Source organism: Pseudophryne corroboree, chromosome 10, assembly GCF_028390025.1.
Source record: "Pseudophryne corroboree isolate aPseCor3 chromosome 10, aPseCor3.hap2, whole genome shotgun sequence".
Classification (NCBI taxonomy): Eukaryota; Metazoa; Chordata; class Amphibia; order Anura; family Myobatrachidae; genus Pseudophryne; species Pseudophryne corroboree.
In genome coordinates, this window is record NC_086453.1 from 284,106,070 (window position 1) to 284,127,607 (window position 21,538).

A 21,538-nucleotide genomic window follows, 5' to 3' on the forward strand; every position below is an offset into this window, starting at 1 on the left:
TCTGGTAACACTGTGGGTGTACCAGTCAGGGTATGTGTTCCCTCCTATGCATCTCATACCAAAAGTACTGAGAATCATAAGAAGGAGATGAGTAAGAACGATACTCGTGGTTCCGGATGGGTCAAGAAGGACTTGGTACCCGGAACTTCAAGAGATGCTCACGGAAGAACCGTGGCCTCTACCTTTAAGAGAGGACCTGCTCCAGCAGGGGCCTTGTCTTTTCCAAGACTTACCGCGGCTGCGTTTGACGGCATGGCAGTTGAACGCCGGATCCTGAAAGGGCATTCCAGATGAAGTCATCCCTACCCTGGTCGAAGCCAGGAAGGATGTAACCGCAAAACATTTTCACTGCATTTGGCGAAAATATGTTGCGTGGTGTGAGGCCAAGAAGGTCCCTACAGAGGAATTCCAACTGGGTCGTTTCCTACATTTCCTGAAAACAGGACTGTCTATGGGCCTAAAATTAGGGTCCATTAAGGTTCAAATTTCGACCCTGTCGAATATCTTCCAGAAAGAACTGGCTTCAGTGCCTGAAGTTCAGACGTTTGTAAAAGGGGTACTGCATATACAGCCTCCTTTTGTGCCCCCAGTGGCACCTTGGGATCTCAATGTTGTTTTGAGTTTCCTAAAGTCACATTGGTTTGATCCACTCACCACTGTGGAATTAAAATATTTCACATGGAAGGTGAAGATTCTATTAGCCCTGGCTTCAGCCAGGCGTGTGTCAGAATGGGCGGCTTTATCATATAAAAGCCCTTACTTAATTTTTCATTCTGACAGGGCAGAATTGAGGACTCGTCCTCAATTTCTCCTTAAGGTGTTTTCTGTTTTTCACATGAACCAACCTATTGTGGTACCTGCGGCTACTAGGGACTTGGAGGACTCCAAGTTACTTGACGTTGTCAGGGCCCTGAAAATATATGTTTCCAGGACGACTGGAGTCAGAAAATCTGACTCGCTGTTTAGCCTGTATGCACCCAACAAGATGGGTGTTCCTGCTTCTAAGCAGACGATTGCTCGCTGGATTTGTAGTACAATTCAGCTTGCACATTCTGTGGCAGGCTTGCCACAGCCAAAATCAGTAAAAGCCCATTCCACAAGGAAGTGGGCTCATCTTGGGCGGCTGCCCGAGGGGTCTCGGCTTTACAACTTTGCCGAGCTGCTACTTGGTCAGGGGCACACCCTGACTGAGGAGGACCTGGAGTTCTCTCATTCGGTGCTGCAGAGTCATCCGCACTCTCCCGCCCGTTTGGGAGCTTTGGTATAATCCCCATGGTCCTGACGGAGTCCCCAGCATCCACTTAGGACGTTAGAGAAAATAAGAATTTACTTACTGATAATTCTATTTCTCGTAGTCCGTAGTGGATGCTGGGCGCCCATCCCAAGTGCGGATTGTCTGCAATACTTGTACATAGTTATTGTTACAAAAATCGGGTTATTCTTGTTGTGAGCCATCTTTTCAGAGGCTCCTTCGTTGTTATCATACTGTTAACTGGGTTCAGATCACAGGTTGAGAAAAGATGAAAAAATTCCTGCGCACTAGAAAGGGTATATAGAACACTTTTCTTTAGGGTGTTAAAAATCTTTTAAAAAACCTGTATAATGAGTTAAAGAAATATATAGGTGAACTTATTTCCTTGTCCACAAGAAATATTCACATTAAAAAATATACCCCATGTGTCGTTGTCTTCACAAAGGGATATATACCATACGTCTCATTTCTTGCAATAAAACAATAGGGGAAAGTCTCGTGATGTGAAAAATATATGTATAAAATACAATCAAAGTCCGAAAAACAGTCTGTTGTTTATCTGGTATCCTCCTTGTTGTAGCAAGTCGTTCCCACCATATATGACTCCTTATCTGGCTCCTCAGTATAGGTGCATGAAAAACAAATAATAATGAATCATGGTGCAGACTTCTATACAAATTTATTCAAAGACACAATTTTTTACAGTTAAAATGCGTCCCAGAAAGGACCTTCCAGGAAGGCACAGTAAAAAGCAAATAAGGGTATTTGTTGAGCTCCCCCTTATAGAGCTGTACCTTCACCAGGTCCTATGCAGCAAGAACACCAACGCGTTTCAACCGGGCAGGTCTTTTTCAACCTGCCCGGTTGAAACGCGTTGGTGTTCTTGCTGCATAGGACCTGGTGAAGGTACAGCTCTATAAGGGGGAGCTCAACAAATACCCTTATTTGCTTTTTACTGTGCCTTCCTGGAAGGTCCTTTCTGGTACGCATTTTAACTGTAAAAAATTGTGTCTTTGAATAAATTTGTATAGAAGTCTGCACCATGATTCCTTATTATTTGTTTTTCATGCACCTATACTGAGGAGCCAGATAAGGAGTCATATATGGTGGGAACGACTTGCTACAACAAGGAGAATACCAGATAAACAACAGACTGTTTTTCGGACTTTGATTGTATTTTATACATATATTTTTCACATCACGAGACTTTCCCCTATTGTTTTATTGCAAGAAATGAGACGTATGGTATATATCCCTTTGTGAAGACAACGACACATGGGGTATATTTTTTAATGTGAATATTTCTTGTGGACAAGGAAATAAGTTCACCTATATATTTCTTTAACTCATTATACAGGTTTTTTAAAAGATTTTTAACACCCTAAAGAAAAGTGTTCTATATACCCTTTCTAGTGCGCAGGAATTTTTTCATCTTTTCTCTTTATGTTACTTTGTGATTAGTGGAGTCACTTAAAAATTCCAGCAGCCAGTTTACAAGCAAGGATCGCAGGTGGTACCGTTGCCTTCTCAGATCACAGGTTGTACGGTGTGATTGGTGTGGCTGGTATGAGTCTTACCCGGGATTCAATATCCTTCCTTATTATGCACGCTCGTCCGGGCACAGTATCCTAACTGAGGCTTGGAGGAGGGTCATAGGGGGAGGAGCCAGTGCACACCACCTGATCCTAAAGCTTTTATTATTGTGCCCTGTCTCCTGCGGAGCCGCTAAACCCCATGGTCCTGACGGAGTCCCTAGCATCCACTACGGACTACGAGAAATAGAATTATCAGTAAGTAAATTCTTATTTTCTAAACTAAATGGGGGGGGGGGGGGGGCGACATGTACCTGTGTGCCCTCCCCCCCTTCAATGGGTAAGGGGTAATTCATAACTTAGCATATATCATACAGTATTTCAGACTGTACATGCCCCCCCCCCCTCCATATGCAGCAAGTGGCTATATATATATATATATATATATATATATGTGTATATATATATATATATATATATATATATATATATATATGTATATGTGTATGCATATATATGTATATATATATATGTATATATATATAAATAAATAAGTAATGATCTGTATGCAGAACAGCACAAGTATCTGCTGCTCCCCCCTCCCTCCCTATGTCCGGGCAGAGCAGCTGCAGCGGGGTCTGGAGACTGTAATCTCTCCCCGCACACAGCAGCGCACGGACCCGTTCGCCCGTCCTCTGTGTGTGCAGGGCAAAGTCACCCGGGAGCAGCAGCCGCAGCTTCTTGAAAGGAGCCGGCTCTAAGCTCTCGCTCCCCGTCTCCCCGCTGACAGCCTGTCAGTCACGCCCCCCGGACGGACGCGCGCACACAAAACTCCTCAGCGGCAGGGGTCGCTGCAGGGAGCGGGTCTCGTCCGGCGTTCCGGAATTTGGTCCGGTCCGGCTTTCACCGATACCCCTGCCAGCTGCAGAAGGGAGACCTGTTCCCATCACTGTGACCCAGACCCCAGGAGAAGGAAAAGATGTCCCCTCAGTGACCCAGAGCAGCCAAGGGATGGGAGACTCGGATACTGGGGCCATCTCCTCCTGATACCATTATGGGACTGTTACATACATCAGGGTCATTGTATATTTTTATAGTCCTGTCTGGAACAACTATCTTGCTAATGTGATGTTATATATGTTTTCTTAATAAACAGTTTAACTATAATTTGCTCTCCTCATTTATATATACTGCAGTATAACAGATAGAAATTGTGTCCCTCTCACTTTCCAAACAAATCTATTTACAGGTATCACATTTAATAGGCAAAATGGCTAAAGTCACATTGCCTTAATTACCTTAATGGGTCTGGCACACTTACAGCAGAATCCAGGCAGCAGCGTTGTGTATTCTGTTCCATAATTTGTTATTAGAAGTGATTACAGCAAGTGATTAGTGTATAAATTACTTATACAGCAAATATATAAAGATATATAAAGTATCTGAAATAAAAGATCAGTGACATTGGTATTGTACAACTGTATGGGTAGGAAGAAAATTACTCTCAGCTTAAAAGTACATTTTACTTATGGACACATTGTAGCAGAGGGCGTGAATATATCAGTACATCGCCCCCTAGTGTAGGAAACAAAATCACAGCACACTCTGTTAAGGCGTGTACGGTATCCGTTCACATGGTCGACCATGTTATGGTCGACAGTCATTAGGTCGACCACTATTCGTCGACATTGACATGGTCGACATGGACACTTGGTCGACACATGAAAATGGTCGACACATGAAAGGTCGACACATGAAAAGGTCGACATGAGTTTTTTTAACTTTTTTTTCTTTTGGGGAACTTTTCCATACTTTACGATCCACATGGACTACGATTGGAACGGTAAAGTGTGCCGAGCAAAGCGGTAGCGGAGAGAAGGCACCGTGCCCGAAGCATGGCGAGCGAAGCGAGCCATGTGAGGGGACGCGGTGCACTAATTGGGGTTCCCAGTCACTTTACGCAAAAAACGACACCAAAAAAAGTTAAAAAACATGTCGACCTTTTCATATGTCGACTTTTCATGTGTCGACCATTTTCATGTGTCGACCATGTGTCCATGTCGACCATGTCAATGTCGACCAATAGTGGTCGACCTAATGACTGTCGACCATAACATGGTCGACCATTCATACCGGAACCGGCGTGTACACACAGTGCAATGTGCTGTAAAGGGCCGACATTGGCTATTCAACGTGGCTGGAGCCCGGCCCCACCAATATAGTCAATGTTGGGCTGCCTGCACAGTCTATTTTTCCTTGCGATGCCGATCCTGCGGCACCATGCATCAGCATCACAAGGACTATACACACGGTGCGATATGCACTATATTTTCTTACAAATTTGACTAGTCAAAATCGTAAGAAAAATTGCACCGTGTGTACACACCTTGAGTTATAATACAGTAATTGGACTTTTATAATTGAAAATGATTAACGTTAGACATCAGTGGTTTAGTTACATATACAACAATTTATAAAATTATTTCAAGTATTCCAAATAAAATGACCACCATGACATTTGTATTAGACAACCTAAGAGGAAAGGAAGAGGTTAATGTCATGACAAGAAAGCACTTACCTTCCCTACCTGCCCTCTGGCACCACAGGGATTGTGTATTACTGTGGGGAAAATGTAACTCAGGGCAATACTGTATTTCAGAGGAACAGACAACATTTTACTTATACTATTAAATGGAGGTTGTTCAAATCAATGTATAATCTGAAGATAGGCCTGTAAAGGTGACGCAATATAGAACGTAATAGGTTGCTAGTGTTTGGCGGCATAAATTATTCTCCTTAAGTCTATAGTATTTAGGACCACATGAAACATACAGTATGTTACTAATTAATACTCAATTAGGGATGGCCATTGGTGAAACCCTATACTCAATTAAGCCCCCCCCAAAAGGATAAATATATTGATAGACCATAATCATTGAACGATTGTATTGGTGGTAATGTTTAAAAAGAAACCCATGTATTTAGAAAATACCATATATTTAATTAGGGCCATATTAATGATGAAGACCAATTATATTACATACCTCTGGAACTACAAGTGCCAAGATAAATGTGCTTATCTCATTCATTCATTATTCTGGACCCAAATAATATAATGATATAATTTTCCACATAATTTAAAATGTTTTTAAATATCATTGCCCTAATAATAAATTCATGAAGTAATGAAGTTCCATTATTATAGTAATTACTAGTAGCTGGTCCCGGCATTTCCTGGGTCACGTCGGATGCCCTCGCTCTACCCCTCCCTGCCCAGCTAACCGTCATTGGTCAATGGGCAAATGTATTCTGTATGTATAGTGCACACTGTAGAGTGAGCTGATGTGTTGGCTGGAGCCTATGGGGTGTATTCAAAAAGTGTCAGAAGCTGCCGTCTTGTCAGAAAGACGGCAGCTTCCGACAGATTTAGGTCGGAAGGCGTTCCGACCTATTCAATGTCGGGTCGTGGATTGTCGGATATGCCGTGGATCCACGTGTTCCGCGGCCAAATCCGACAGGTTTTGGCCCCGGTTCCGACAATGTCAATCTCACTTCTTTAAAAGTCGGAATGACATTGTCGGAACCGTGGAGATGAGACAGGGGAGCGGGTACACGTCATGATGGCGAGCATGTGACAGGGACCGAAGCGGGGATGGGTGAGCAGTGGAGTGGCCGGGTGAGGGGAGGAAACAGCAGCAGCAGCATGGCATGTGATGGGGACCGGAGCGGGGATGGGTGAGTAGAGGAGCGGCTGGGTGAGGAAAGGAAACAGCAGCAGCATGTCATGTGACGGGGACCGGAGCGGGGACAGGTGAGTAAAGGACCCTTCCGCAGGACGTCTGTCTCCCCAGCGTCTGCCTCCCCAGCCTCCCCGCCAGACGTCTGCCTTCCCAGCATCTGCCTCCCCAGGTACTAGTTGTGAGAGGTGTTGGGAGCTCACACTTGGATTTGACCTTTCATTGAATACTGACCTGTCGGATCCTTTCCGTTGGAAAGGATTCAACAGGTATTGAATACACCCCTATGTATTAAACAGGTAAAAATGACATCACTGTGGGGTAACATGGTTATAGAGGCTGACTCTGCTGTGTAACAGATGCACTATATTATACCTGATGTTATTCATGTGGGGTAATCTATTCCAGGCCTCATTGCCTCATTGCCTTTATTCCTAGAAATGTGCCTTCTTCTCACATATCATAGTATGTACTATCGCAGTGCTTTTTTACACATATACCTTCAAACGTTACTCAAAATTCCTAGTTCCTTTTAATTTTTAGTTTGTTTGTTTTTTGCAATTGTAAAAATTCAACTTCACTTCAGTTCATTAAGGTAAATATAATCCAATGTGAATGTCAGATATAGAAAGATTCAGAAGTAAAATGAATTGTACTATATGGAGCCAGCTGCTACCTATAACAGTCCCCACTCCTCCTTTGATAGTCTAGGTGACTTCAGCTGTCCGGCGCTGACATATAGGTAAGGTAAGCCATATACATGCTAAGAAAGGCAATGTTGCACATATGTAACTGGTCCTAAAGGGAGATGCTGAGTCAGTCAATTTTCAGTGAAGATTCAGGACACAATACCTGTATATTATCTGGTGAAATGTAAGCGCAGTATGGCTGATTATACAGACTGTGTTATCACTCTAAGCCACGGGCATATCTATAATGGGTGCAAGTTGAGCAGTGCACAGGGGCCCCTCACACCGCACACCCACCACCAATATAATTATACTTACCACTCAGTCCGACCTGGCTGCAGAGCTGCAGAAATCATGGGGATAATAGCTAAAGTGACCATTTCCTGGTGATTAGTGCATGCACATTAGGCATGTCCCCTGGAATAAGGCATGGTTGCCATGTTCCTGGAGACCTGTACATGCGCAGTGGACTCTAGCACAATGTGAGATTCTTCTGCACCTCTAGAGCGGAGTGGGCCTATGTGCAGGCTCCAATCTGACCCCCTCCTCTATTTAATCACCTCTGCTCTAAGCGCAGGGCCACCTGTGCTCCTTTCCCCTCTGCTGGCCATTCACTTTCCAGAGATACTTTCATTAAATGGGCTTGACACTTTGGCGGTGATTCAAATGTTTTTTTGGGGCACCCATCAGAGCAATTCATTTGTTGGTCTGATTGGGCGCCTATTGCTTTATACGTGCCCAAATAGACAGGGTTTAACCACATATAATTGCTAATCCCATCTAATGTCCTAGTTAGGGCGCCCAATCTTCTGTTTTGGAGCCTAATCCACGGGTGTGTGATCAGTACAGAACAGAGCTGACAGGGGAGCATGGTTGTTACCCTGAAGGCACTGCACCACTGCCTTACCTTGCAGGGTACCTGGAGGAGCAGCCTGTTAAAAGCAAAGTCAGCTAGCGAGCGAACAACTCGGAATGAGGGCCATAGTGCCACCTACACATTTGCTGCACATTATTAGTGCCCCTATACACATAATGACACACATACAGTAGTACCTTGTTACACATATGCCGCACATTATTAATGCCCTTATACACATAATGACACACATAGTGCCCTATACACATATGTTGCACATTATTAATGGATTTTTACATGACACACATAATGCTCCTTACACATATTCCGAACACTACTGCACAACCAACCCACTCACATGCACATAGCACTCACACTGCCACTAACACTGTGACCTCTGCCTCTGCTTGGATACAGATGTGTCCTCATAAATCTTGCCTCAATGCTAACGTCGGGCACTTTTTTATGAAAATGCATCTTATTTGCATTGCTATGTGGCTAAGATGCACAAGCACATTCTACTGATTAAAATTATATGCAGCATGCCTATATATTGTGTGAGACTGTGGCTGTATCTGCATAAGAAATACTACACACAGAATATAGGCATACCGCATATCATTTTAATCAGCAGAAGCTGCTGATGCCCTTAGGCATATCAAATGCCCTAGGCAATTGCCTATCTTGCCTATGCCTATGGCCGGCTCTGGTCTCTGCGCTGTAGATAGGGAAAACAAAAAATCCTTTTACTGCAGTGTCCTATGGTGGTCATTCCAAGTTAATTGCATGCAGCAACTTTTTACTGCCCGTGCGATCAACTAGACGCTGCCTATGGGGGAGGGTTTTTGCATAGCAAGGCTGCGAACGCTTGTGCATCCGAGCTATGCAAAAACATTTTGTGCAGTTTCTGAGTAGCTCTGGAGTTACTTACCCGCTGCGAAGTCTTCAGCCTATCAGGTCTCGGAATTGACGTCAGATACCTGACCTGCAAACGCCTGGACACGCCTGCGTTTGCCGCACCACTCCCAGAAAACAGTCAGTTTACACCCCAGAATGCCTTCCTCCTGTCAATCTTCTTGCAATTGCGGCAGCAATCGCTTTCTTCGTTCTTCTTGTCGTTGCCCAGTGACGGCCGTCGCTGTGCAACGACGCGCCTGCACATTGCGGCCGCCACGCATGTGCAGAATCGACCCATTTGCACTGCTACGAAAAACTGCAGCGTGCGAACGGGTCAGAATGACCCCCTATGTCCTGCTGCCAGTCCGCCTGCCCCCTCCGGCATCAACAATCCCCACTCCCTAGCCGCGGCGCAGGTGGAACAAAAGCTGCTGCGGCCACCAGCATAGATGTGCATGAAAGCAGCGCAGCGGAAGGCTTTCATAGCCCTCCCTGCGCAGCATACTCTCTGAGCCCCGGAGACTCCTCTGCGCGTGATGTCACAGAAGTGACTCCCCACCACAGCCGTGCCCAGAGGCCCTGACTGGAAGCCCCGAGATGGCTAATTTAATGGATAGAATGGGTGATATCGCGGAGGGTAATGTCTGGATGCTGAATCAATGTAAAAGGTGACAGTGCTGTGCAGTGCAGTGGGTGTGCAGTGTCACTGACACTGCACAGCACTCTCACCTTTTACATTGATTCAGCCAGTCAGTCTGTTCTGCCATCCAGTCACTATTGTTAGCGCCGGTGTCCAAACGCGCCGCATTACAGGGAAGTAGAAGCACAAAATAAACTACACCTCACAGCAGCCCTTAACGCAGTGGCGTAACTAGAAATTTCTCTGACGTCCTAGTGGATGCTGGGGACTCCGTAAGGACCATGGGGAATAGACGGCTCCGCAGGAGACTGGGCACATCTAAGAAAGATTTAGGACTATCTGGTGTGCACTGGCTCCTCCCCCTATGACCCTCCTCCAAGCCTCAGTTAGATTTCTGTGCCCGGCTGAGCTGGATGCACACTAGGGGCTCTCCTGAGCTCCTAGAAGAAAGTATAGTTTAGGTTTTTTATTTTCAGTGAGACCTGCTGGCAACAGGCTCACTGCAACGAGGGACTAAGGGGAGAAGAAGCGAACCTACCTAAGTGGTGGTAGCTTGGGCTTCTTAGGCTACTGGACACCATTAGCTCCAGAGGGATCGAACACAGGACCCGACCTCGTCGTCCGTTCCCGGAGCCGCGCCGCCGTCCCCCTTACAGAGCCAGAAACAAGAAGGTGGTCCGGAAAATCGGCGGCTGAAGACTTCTGTCTTCTCCAAGGTAGCGCACAGCACTGCAGCTGTGCGCCATTGCTCCTCATGCACACCACACACTGCGGTCACTGATGGGTGCAGGGCGCTGGGGGGGGGGCGCCCTGAGCAGCAATAATAACACCTTGGCTGGCAAAACTAACACCATATATAGCCCCAGAGGCTATATAGGTGTATATTAACCCCTGCCAGAAATGATAAAATAGCGGGAGAAAGCCTGCCAAAAAAGGGGCGGAGCTAACTCCCTCAGCACACTGGCGCCATTATTCCCTCACAGCTTCGCTGGAAGGAAGCTCCCTGGCTCTCCCCTGCAGTCCTGCACTACAGAAAGGGTAAAAGAGAGGGGGGGCACAATTTAGGCGCAGTATATATATATTATAGGCAGCTATAGGGGAAAACACTCTGTATAGTGATATCCCTGTGTTATATAGCGCCCTGGTGTGTGCTGGCATACTCTCCCTCTGTCTCCCCAAAGGGCTTTGTGGGGTCCTGTCCTCTGTAAGAGCATTCCCTGTGTGTCTGCTGTGTGTCGGTACTGCTGTGTCGACATGTATGATGAGGATAATGATGTGGAGGCGGAGCAAATGCCTGTGAATGTGATGTCACCCCCTGCGGGGTCGACACCAGTGTGGATGGACTTATGGAAGGAATTACGTGACAGTGTCAGCTCCTTACATAAAAGGTTTGACGACATAGGACAGCCGGCTACTCAGCTTGTGCCTGTCCAAGCGTCTCAAATGTCATCAGGGGCTATAAAACGCCCGCTACCTCAGATGACAGATACAGATGTCGACACGGATACCGACTCCAGTGTCGACGATGATGAGACGAGTGTACCCTCCAATAGATCCACCCGTTATATGATTGAGGCTATGAAAAATGTTTTACACATTTCTGATGATACCCCAGGTACCACAAAAAAAGGGTATTATGTTTGGTGAGAAAAAACTACCAGTAGTTTTTCCTGCATCTGACGAATTAAGTGAGGTGTGTGAGGAAGCGTGGACTTCCCCAGATAAGAAATTGATCATTTCTAAACGGTTAATGGCTGCGTACCCTTTCCCGCCAGAGGATAGGTCACGCTGGGAAACACCCCCTAGGGTAGATAAAGCATTGACACGCTTATCAAAGAAGGTGGCACTACCGTCTCCGGATACGGCCGCCCTAAAAGAACCTGCTGATAGAAAGCTGGAAAGTACCCTAAAAGCTATATACACACACACTGGCATTATATTGAGACCCGCTATTGCATCAGCTTGGATGTGCAGTGCTGCTGCTGCGTGGTCAGACTCCCTGTCGGAAAACATTGATACCATGGATAGGGACAATATTTTGCTAACGATTGACCATATAAAAGACGCGGTCTTATACATGCGTGATGCACAGAGGGATATTTGCCGGCTGGCATCAAAAATAAGCGCTATGTCCATTGCCGCCAGACGGGGGTTATGGACTAGGCAATGGTCAGGTGATGCCGACTCCAAGCGGCACATGGAAGTTTTACCCTATAAAGGGGCGGAACTTTTTGGGGAAGGTCTTTCAGACCTCGTTTCCACAGCTACTGCTGGGAAATCGACTTTTTTGCCACAGGCTACCCCACAGCAAAAGAAAGCACCGTATTATCAGGTACAGTCCTTTCGGCCCCAGAAAAATAAGCGGGCTAGAGGCTCATCCTTTCTGCCGAGGGGCAGAGGAAGGGGGAAAAAGCTGCAGCACACAGCTAGTTCCCAGGAGCAGAAGTCCTCCCCTGCGTCCGGTAAGTCCACAGCATGACGCTGGGGCTGCTCAGGCGGAATCGGGAACGGTGGGGGCACGTCTCAGGTTTTTCAGCACACAGTGGGCTCTCTCACAAGTGGATCCCTGGGTCCTTCAAGTAGTATCTCAGGGGTACAGGCTGGAATTCGAGACGTCTCCCCCCCGCCGTTTCCTAAAATCTGCCTTGCCGGCAACTCCCTCTGCCAGGGAGGCAGTGTTGGTGGCTATTCAAAAACTGTATTCACAGAAAGTGATCGTCAAGGTACCCCTCCTTCAGCAAGGAAAGGGTTACTACTCCACAATGTTTGTGGTACCGAAACCGGACGGTTCGGTGAGACCCATCTTAAATTTAAAAACCTTGAACACTTATATCAAAAGGTTCAAGTTCAAGATGGAATCGCTCAGGGCGGTTATTGCGAGCCTGGAGGAGGGGGATTACATGGTATCCCTGGACATCAAGGATGCGTACCTGCATGTCCCCATTTACCCTCCGCACCAGGAATACCTCAGATTTGTGGTACAGGACTGTCACTATCAGTTCCAGACGCTGCCGTTCGGGTTATCCACGGCACCGAGGGTCTTTACCAAGGTAATGGCCGAAATGATGATACTCCTTCGCAAGAAGGGAGTTTTAATTATCCCGTACTTGGACGATCTCCTGATAAAGGCGAGGTCCAAAGAACAGTTGATAGTGGGGGTGGCACTTTCTCAGGAAGTGCTACAACAGCACGGCTGGATTCTAAACATTCCAAAGTCACAGCTGGTCCCGACGACACGTCTTCTGTTCCTGGGAATGATTCTGGACACAGACCAGAAAAGAGGAATTGTCATCTCTGGTCAGAGACATTCTAAAACCAGGAAAAGTGTCGGTACATCAATGCACACGAGTCCTGGGAAAAATGGTAGCTTCGTACGAAGCAATTCCATTCGGAAGGTTCCACGCAAGGACGTTCCAGTGGGACCTGTTGGACAAATGGTCCGGGTCCCATCTTCAGATGCAACAGCGGATAACCCTATCGGCCAGAACCAGGGTGTCGCTGCTGTGGTGGCTGCAGAGGGCTCATCTACTAGAGGGCCGCAGATTCGGAATACAGGACTGGGTCGTGGTGACCACGGATGCCAGCCTTCGGGGCTGGGGGGCAGTCACAAAGGGAAGAAATTTCCAAGGACTGTGGTCAAATCAGGAGATTTCTCTTCACATAAATATCCTGGAGCTAAGGGCCATTTACAATGCCCTAAGCCAGGCAAGACCCCTGCTTCAAAACCAGCCGGTACTGATCCAGTCAGACAACATCACGGCGGTCGCCCATGTAAACAGACAGGGCGGCACGAGAAGCAGGATGGCGATGGCAGAAGCCACAAGGATTCTCAGATGGGCAGAGAATCATGTGTTAGCACTGACGGCAGTGTTCATTCCGGGAGTGGACAACTGGGAAGCAGACTTCCTCAGCAGGCACGACCTCCACCCGGGAGAATGGGGACTTCATCCAGAAGTCTTCCAAATGCTGGTCAACCGGTGGGAAAAACCACAGGTAGACATGATGGCGTCCCGCCTCAACAAGAAGTTGAAAAGATATTGCGCCCGGTCAAGAGACCCTCAGGCGATAGCGGTGGACGCTCTAGTGACACCATGGGTGTACCAGTCGGTTTATGTGTTTCCTCCTCTACCTCTCATACCCAAGGTACTGAGAATAATAAGAAGGCGAGGAGTAAAAACCATACTCGTGGTTCCGGATTGGCCAAGAAGAGCTTGGTACCCGGAACTTCAAGAGATGCTTACAGAGGACCCTTGGCCTCTGCCGCTCAGACAAGACCTGCTGCAGCAGGGACCCTGTCTGTTCCAAGACTTACCGCGGCTGCGTTTGACGGCATGGCGGTTGAACACCGGATCCTTAAGGAAAAGGGTATTCCGGAGGAAGTCATCCCTACCCTGATCAAAGCCAGGAAGGATGTCACCGCAAGACATTATCACCGCATTTGGCGAAAATATGTTGCTTGGTGTGAGGCCATGAAGGCCCCGACGGAGGAATTTCAACTGGGTCGATTCCTGCACTTCCTGCAAGCAGGGGTGACGTTGGGCCTCAAATTGGGGTCCATAAAGGTTCAGATTTCGGCTCTGTCGATTTTCTTCCAAAAAGAACTGGCTTCACTGCCCGAAGTTCAGACTTTTGTCAAAGGAGTACTGCATATTCAGCCTCCTTTTGTGCCCCCAGTGGCACCTTGGGATCTCAATGTGGTTTTGGCATTCCTGAAATCACATTGGTTCGAACCACTTAAGACTGTGGATTTAAAATATCTCACGTGGAAAGTGGTCATGCTGTTGGCCTTGGCGTCGGCCAGGCGGGTTTCAGAATTGGCGGCTTTGTCTTGTAAAAGCCCTTATCTGATTTTCCATATGGATAGGGCAGAATTGAGGACTCGTCCTCAGTTTCTCCCAAAGGTGGTCTCAGCTTTTCACTTGAACCAACCTATTGTGGTGCCTGCGGCTACTAGGGACTTGGAGGATTCCAAGTTGCTGGACGTAGTCAGGGCCCTAAAAATTTATATTTCCAGGACGGCTGGAGTCAGAAAGACTGACTCGCTGTTTATCCTGTATGCACCCACCAAGCTGGGTGCTCCTGCTTCTAAGCAGTCTATTGCGCGCTGGATTTGTAGCACTATTCAGCTGGCGCATTCTGCGGTAGGCTTACCGCAGCCTAAATCTGTAAAAGCCCATTCCACACGGAAGGTGGGCTCATCTTGGGCGGCTGCCCGAGGGGTCTCGGCTTTACAACTTTGCCGAGCAGCTACTTGGTCGGGGGCAAACACGTTTGCAAAATTCTACAAATTTGATACCCTGGCTGAGGAGGACCTGGAATTCTCTCATTCGGTGCTGCAGAGTCATCCGCACTCTCCCGCCCGTTTGGGAGCTTTGGTATAATCCCCATGGTCCTTACGGAGTCCCCAGCATCCACTAGGACGTCAGAGAAAATAAGATTTTACTCACCGGTAAATCTATTTCTCGTAGTCCGTAGTGGATGCTGGGCGCCCATCCCAAGTGCGGATTGTCTGCAATACCTGTACATAGTTATTGTTACAAAAAGCGGGTTTTGTTGTGAGCCATCTCTTCAGAGGCTCCATTTTGTTATCATACTGTTAACCGGGGTTCCTATCACGTGTTATATGGTGTGATTGGTGTGGCTGGTATGAGTCTTACCCGGGATTCAAAAATCCTTCCTTATTGTGTCAGCTCTTCCGGGCACAGTTCCTAACTGAGGCTTGGAGGAGGGTCATAGGGGGAGGAGCCAGTGCACACCAGATAGTCCTAAATCTTTCTTAGATGTGCCCAGTCTCCTGCGGAGCCGTCTATTCCCCATGGTCCTTACGGAGTCCCCAGCATCCACTACGGACTACGAGAAATAGATTTACCGGTGAGTAAAATCTTATTTTTTCTCCCCCAAGCCAAAAAATCCTTCGGCGCCCCCCCCCCCCCCCCCCATACCCCCCATAATTGGCACTAGTAAAGGGACAAATATGCGCGCGCCGCCAAAAAGGGGGCGTGGCTTCGTTGAAATGGGCGTGGCTTCATGTAAAGGGGCGTGGCATTGCAGGAAAAGACTACCTTATACCCCAGTTTTGCACCTGCACGCCCAGACGCTAGCCACCACAGGAAAGAAAAATAATCCTGATTCATGCCCCTTACATTATTTGTCATTTTTTCTCCTTATAGTAATGCCCAGTATACATTATTCCACATACTGCAATGGCCTTAGCCATTATGCCACACACAATAATGCACATGACACAATATGCACACACTGTAATGCCCCCGACACATTATGCCACACACCGTAATGCCTGTGACACATTATGACAGGAATCGCAATGCCCGTTATACATTATGCTACACACTGCAATGCCCCTGATACATTATAGCACATACAATGTCTGTGACACAGTATGACACACACCACAATGATCCTGAGACATTATACCACATACCACAATGCCCGTGATATAGTATACAACACACCGTAATGCCTGACACATTATGACACACACCGCAATGTCCGTGATACATTATGCCACACACCGTAATGCCCATTACACATTAAGTTCTACAGTAAGGCTTCTAATTACTTTTAAATTACCTGCTCGTTGCCAGGGGTTTCATGCTCTTGGTTCCATGCACGGTGCCAGGGGTTTTCATGCTCAGGGTGTCATGCTCGTTGCCAGAGGTTTCATGCACTGGGTGTCATGCTCGTTGCCAGCGGTTTTATACTCTTGGTTCCATGCACGGTGCCAGGGGTTTTCATGCTCAGGGTGTCATGCTCGTTGCCAGGGGTTCCATGCACTGGGTGTCATGCTCGTTGCCAGGGGTTTCATGCACTGGGTGTCATGCTTGTTGCCGGGGGTTTCATGCACTGGGTGTCATGCTCGTTGCTAGGGGGTAGTGCTTGTTGCTAGGGCCATGCTCCCAGTGCCACATATGCCCCCAGTGCCAGATATTCCCCCACAGTGCCAGGTGTATGCCCCCAGTGCCAGATATTCCCCCACAGTGCCAGGTACATGCCCCCAGTGCCACATATACCCCCCCCCCCCCCAGTGCCACATATGCCCCCTTAGTGCCTGCTCCCCCCAGTGCCAAATATTCCCCCACAGTGCCACATATGCCCCCTCAGTGCCTGCTCCCCCCAGTGCCAGATATTCCCCCACAGTGCCAGGTATATGCCCCCAGTGCCAGATATTCCCCCCACAGTGCCACATATGCCCCCTCAGTGCCTGCTCCCCCCAGTGCCAAATATTCCCCCACAGTGCCAGGTATATGCCCCCAGTGCCAGATCTTCCCCCACAGTGCCAGGTATATGCCCCCAGTGCCAGATATATGCCCCCAGTGCCAGGTATATGCCCCCACAGTGCCACATATGCCCCCTCAGTGCCTGCTCCCCCCAGTGCCAAATATTCCCCCACAGTGCCAGGTATATGCCCCCAGTGCCAGGTACATGCCCCCAGTGCCAGGTATATGCCCCCAGTGCCAGATCTTCCCCCACAGTGCCAGGTATATGCCCCCAGTGCCACATATTCCCCCACAGTGCCAGGTATATGACCCCAGTGCCAGATCTTCCCCCACAGTGCCTGCTCCCACCCCCTGCTCCTTTGTGTTGGAGGGACACGGAGCGCATAGCGCGCCTCTCCTGTGTCCCTCCTGGCTCTCCTGCCGGTCTAATAAAGGAAGTGCCGGTTCGTGAGCCAATCAGAGCTCACGAACGGCACTTCCTTTATTAGACAGGCCGGGGGAGAGCCAGGGGCGGACACAGGAGAGGCGCGCTATGTGCGCTCCGTGTCCCTCCTTACAGCAGCGGAGGGAAGGAGACCGCAGATTGACATGCGGACGCTCGTCCGCATGTCAATCTGTGCAAAGTCAGTGGCGCCCCCGCAGCCCCTCGCCCCCAAGCCACCGCGAGGACTGCGGGGGCAGTAGTTACGCCACTGCCTTAACACCAAAGCATTACGGCGCTAAGGGCTGCTGGGAGCTGTAGTTTATTGAGTGCATCTTCTTCCCTGTAATGCGGCGCGTTGGGACACCGGAACTAACAATAGTGACTGGCTGCTTGGCTGCTAAGCGAGTCTCCGGGAGAGCCACTGCCAAAGGGAGGACAGCAGTTTAGCTGCTGCCAGGAGGAGAATCAGGAGAAGCATTACCTCCCCCACTCGCAGTACCTCCGGGCCCCATCCGTGGCACCGCCACACACCCCTCCCCCCCTCCACCACCCATGGATGCTCTGGACCCTCACCCACAGCACCCCTCCCCCACCCCTCCTTCACCCGCTGTACCCTCACACCTGCGGTGGCACCCCTTACCCACCCACAGCACAACCGCACCAGCCCATCCCCCACCCGCGGCACCCCTGCAACCACCCCTCCCCCACCCGCGGCACCCACGGACACGGTCCCTCATCAGTGTCTCCCCCACACCTGCCACTCCCCCAACCACAGCACCTACTAGGTGATTCATCAGGCCCTGCATGCGCTTTTACACCATTGCAAGGGGCTACGACCCCTTAACCATTGCAGGCTCTTTGTCCGTGCAATATTTAACCACTCACACAATTATGATTGGAGGTAATACTCCATATAATACAAATATTGCACGCCACAAGGTCGTGCAAGGGTTAAGGGGTGTAGACCCTTACGACGGTGTGAAGACCGCCCGTAGGGCGCAATGAATCACCTAGTGTTTCAGTATTTGTGATTAGAAGTGATTACAGTAAGTGATCAGTGTATAAATTACCTATACAGCAATATATAAAGACATATAAAGTATGTGAAATAAAAGACTGTGACATTGGTATTGTACAACTGTATGGGTAGGAAGAAAATTACTCTCAGCTTAAAAGTAAATTTTCCTTATAAAAACACTGCAGCAGAGGGCATGAATATTACAGTACAGTGCCCCCTAGTGTAGGAAATATAAATCACAGAGCACTCTACACTGCAACTTAAAGACATAATTTAGAAACACAGTAATCAATGCTGGATTTGTCTCTAGGCAAGTGCCTACGGGCGGCACCTGCTGAGGGTGTCAAGGCAGTCCCCCCCTTGCATTGGAGCAACGGCATTGCAGGGCCGGATTTCCAAGCCCACAGGCCGCCGCAGTGAAGAAGCCCACTAACCGCTGGCATTACAATGAGTCACACTGACTCATTGTATGCCACCGCCAGACAGTGTATCGGCTCCCAGTCTGTAAATCCCGGCCAGAACTGGAGGAGGAGCCGCTCTCCCCTCTACTATCAGCTCTTACCCCCAAGACTTTAGTGCTGCTGATGAGGAGGTGGGAGAAGCACTGCATGGGCCCCCGCACCACAATGTAACGCCCGTACCACCTCCGCATCCACACGTGTTGGCCGCCACCCCTCCTGGCCGCCTCCTGTACCTCACACCGTGCTGGGCAGCACCCCCCTAGCTGCTACCCACTCTCCATACCTCGCTGGCCCACCCCCGGCAGTCTCCCGCACCACTGTTGCTACACACTTCCACCTTGCTTCACATTGGGCAGAAGTAAAGACAGAGACACAGCATGGAGCCAGAGGGACAAACTGGAGCCAGCGCTGATGGTGGTGAGTGAAACACACACTCACACACACACTCACACATTCACTCTCTCTCACACTCTCTCCAGGGCTACCTGGTGCAGTGTGTAAAAGGGGCTACCTGGTGCAATGTGTATAATGGGCTACCTGGTGCAATGTGTATAATGGGCTACCTGGTGCAATGTGTATAATAGGCTACCTGGTAAAATGTGTAAAATGGGCTACCTGGTACAATGTGTATAATGGGCTACCTGGTGCAACGTGTTTAATGGACTACCTGGTGTAATGTATATAACAGGGACGTGCAGCCTTTATATTGTTTTAATAATTATTACATTATAAAAACTGTTTTAAATGTGTGTCGGAGGCACCGCTCTCTGTACCTCCCGCTGTCTATGTTAAAGGACCGTAAGCGGGAGGCGGAGCCAAGAATTAAGCCGTGAAAGCCCATTAAAAAAACCAGCAAAAGCGGCACTTACCAGAAGTGCCTCTTTGACAGGGGTGTGCTTTCAGCATAGGCGTGCGCAGCACATTTCATTAGGGGGTGCACCATCGGAGGGGTGTGTCTAGCACCACCTTTTGGGCATGTCTAGCACCATCTATTAACGGTCAATGCAATATAAAATATCCACCCTTGTACCAATCTTAATAAAGCAGATACATTGTCAGATGTTGTTGTGTGCACCAAACAAACACCCCTGAAGGCACTCACTGCAATTACACTGCTCCTCCTCAGCCTGGTCTGGCTCTTCCTCTCTTTCCCCTGCAAGCTGCAGCAGCTTACTTACAAGTCAGTCACTCACTGACACTGACAGTCGCAGACTAGTTAATGCTGCTGCTGGAAAAACGAGAGATGTGTCAATGCTGCTGCCGACCGCCTGCCAGTATTGAATTTGTCTTCCTAAGAGGAACACTGGCTGCATGCTGCTCCTCATCAGTGGCTGGCGTTGGCATAGCGTAGAAGGAGAGAGGTGGGCGTGTGGCGGATGTGATGGGTGGGCGTGCGAGCAGCATGACGTAATCACATCACATCACGCTGTTTTTGTATATGGAAGTGGAGGCAGGAGTTTGAAAGCCAGTGGCAGTGGCACCCTTGATTAACCCAGGCGTCCGGTCAGTAATGCAGTCCTGACAGGGTGCAGCGCAGAGGGGACAGTAACCAGCCTGTTCGGCGATCGCTGCATCAGGCATGTGAGATAGGGGTGCCGGACATTAGGTGGTGCCAGTGCGCACCAGGCACCCCCCCCCCCCCCCCCCCCCTGCGCACACCTATGGCTTTCAGCCCGTATGAAAGCACGCCCCTGTCACTAACACTGATGTGATTGGGCAGATTCAGGAGGGGGGGGATACACCCTCCGATATGTAGGATTTTTTTTCTTAATTATTTTTATTTACATATGTATGAGAGATGTTCCGCACTACACCATGATCAGCTTTACAGTTTGCAACCAGGCAAGGGCAATGTTTTACTGGTGAGGACTTTGTGCATCATTAGTGTGAGGGGCTAGCAGCAATACCTCCTGATGGCTACCAGGGTGCAAATGCTGCCCGGCCTGCTGGGGGGAAAGGGGGGGTTGGGTTGCTGCTGCTGCTGGCCGGGATTTGGGAGGGGGGCCGGGGGTACTTTGTAATGGACTGAGCTCACCCATGCTGTATTCAAGGGACCCAAGGCTCAGGGCTGTACTGCATATGTTGTATGCTGTACTGCCGGCAGGAGATGTGGTTAAGATCCCGCAGGATGGAATCCCGGCAGTCGGAATACCGACACCGGGATCCCTACCGGCACAATCCCAACATATTCTCCCTCTGTGGGTGTCCATGACACCCATAGAGGGAGAATAAATTAGTGTGCCGATCGTAGCGAGGCACCGTGCCCGCCGCGAGGCACCGTGCCCGCCGCGAGGCGAGCGCAGCGAGCCTGCAAGGGGCTGCATTGCGCTCGCCCCCCTGTCGGGATTGTGCCAGTCGGGATCCCAGTGTCGGTATTCCGATCGCCGGGATCCTGTCCGGCGGGATCTCGTACTGTTCCCGCCGGCAGAATTGGCTCTCTATAGTATCACCCTCTCCCTGGCACCCTCTACTGTCACCCACTGCTGTCACTCTTTCCCTGGCATCACCCTCTCCCTGTCACCCTCTACTGTCACCCACAGCTGTCACTCTTTCCCTGGCATCACCCTCTACTGTCACCTACTGCTGTCACTCTCTCCCTGGCATCACCCTCTTCCTGTCACCATCTCCCTGGCGTCACCCTCACTCTGTCACCAATATCTGGCACCGACTGCTGTCACCTTCCCTGTCACCAGCCCCCGGCATCACCCTCACCCTGCCGTCACCCACTGCTGTCACCTTCTTCCTGTCACCAGCTCCCTGTCACTTTCTTCCTGTCACCAGCTCCCTGGCATCA

The 21,538-nt window shown here is 49.1% G+C and overlaps 1 protein-coding gene across 4 annotated transcripts in view; it reads left to right on the plus strand.

Annotated features, from left to right (window-relative positions):
• The window catches only part of LOC134966526 (heat shock protein 30C-like), an 81,682-nt gene that overhangs the window by 53,687 nt on the left and 6,457 nt on the right, over positions 1–21,538 (plus strand). The window contains exon 1 of one of the 4 annotated variants that reach the window (XM_063943323.1): positions 7,227–7,268. The exons of 2 other annotated variants lie outside the window; for them this stretch is intronic. The gene's annotated coding sequence lies outside the window, so the exon portion shown is untranslated. Of the gene's footprint in view, positions 1–7,226; positions 7,269–21,538 lie in introns of those variants that run through there. One more of the 4 variants, XM_063943322.1, reaches the window with a different exon arrangement.